This window comes from Pipistrellus kuhlii, unplaced genomic scaffold (genome assembly GCF_014108245.1).
Source record: "Pipistrellus kuhlii isolate mPipKuh1 unplaced genomic scaffold, mPipKuh1.p scaffold_m20_p_16, whole genome shotgun sequence".
NCBI classification, from domain to species: domain Eukaryota; kingdom Metazoa; phylum Chordata; class Mammalia; order Chiroptera; family Vespertilionidae; genus Pipistrellus; species Pipistrellus kuhlii.
This window is the reverse complement of record NW_023425471.1, coordinates 2,683,358-2,684,530: the sequence shown is the minus strand read 5'-3', so window position 1 is coordinate 2,684,530 and position 1,173 is coordinate 2,683,358.

Sequence of the window (1,173 nt, the reverse complement as noted above, 5' to 3'; positions counted from 1 at the left end):
GCACAAAGAGAGTCTCTGCAATAAGCCTTCCTTCCCCTGGCTGCAGGCCCTGGTTTTCCTCCGACACCTGGAACCCAGGCTGCCACCTGTGCCTCTCCTGGCAGAGCACTGCTCCTGTAGCTCCCTCTGCCCCAGCTCTTTCCCTAATAGCAGGTGTCCCGCCCCACCCAGCCACTCAGCTCCTGCATGCTTGTTGTCCAAAGGCCAGGAGTCGCTGGGGGGTGGGGTCATCACCATCTTTGTTGAGTTAATTTGCATATTCACTCCTGATAGGCTGGTGGGTGTAGCAAAGGTATGGTCAATTTGCATGTTTCTCTTTTATTAGTGTAGATTTTGTATTTTTGAATTTGCTAAAACTTATTTGTAGCCCCAAATCAATACTTAGGTCTCTTTTCACCTAAAGCACACATTCCTAGCTGAGGTAAGAAAAGATGATGCTCTGTTTTCTTATTCCATCTCTCATACTGTAAACAAGTGCCCTTTTTTTGGATCTACTTAGTGCCATATTGTTTGCATTTTTGTACTTTCTGTTGGTGATTTCACTATTAAAAATGGCCCCAAAACATAGTGCTAACATGCTGTATACTGTTTCTAAGTCCAAGAAAGGTGTGATATGCCCTGTGGAGAAAATACATGTGTTAGAGAAGCTTTGTTCAAACATGTGTGATAGTGAATGTGAGTTCAATGTTAATAAATCAGCAATATGTACTTTAAGAGTGTCTTTAAACAGAAACACACAAAACAAGGCTCTGTATTGATTAGTTGACAAAAACATTATGACCGGATGATCACAGAAACCTAACCCTGTATTTCTCCTATGAGCAATGGTTCAGTATTTGCTAATTCAATGTTTGTGTTGACTTGATAGACTGAAACTACCATGAATAATGAGTATTGACTGTACTCTAAATGCCTGGTATTTTGTTGGAGCTAAACAAATACTTATTCTTTGTCTCCTCTCTATATACATAAGGGTAAAATTATGAATTTTCTTTCATGGGGGATGGGTGACTGCTTCCCTCATCCTCTTATCCTAGAGTGTTTCCTTGAAAACAAAATTGGGCCAATAAGAGGCCTAACCTTTGTACTTTACAATGCAAGGTCAGGAGCCTTCTGATCCTTGGCATTGCATATACATACCTCCAAAATTAACTCTCTCATGTGGTATACAGG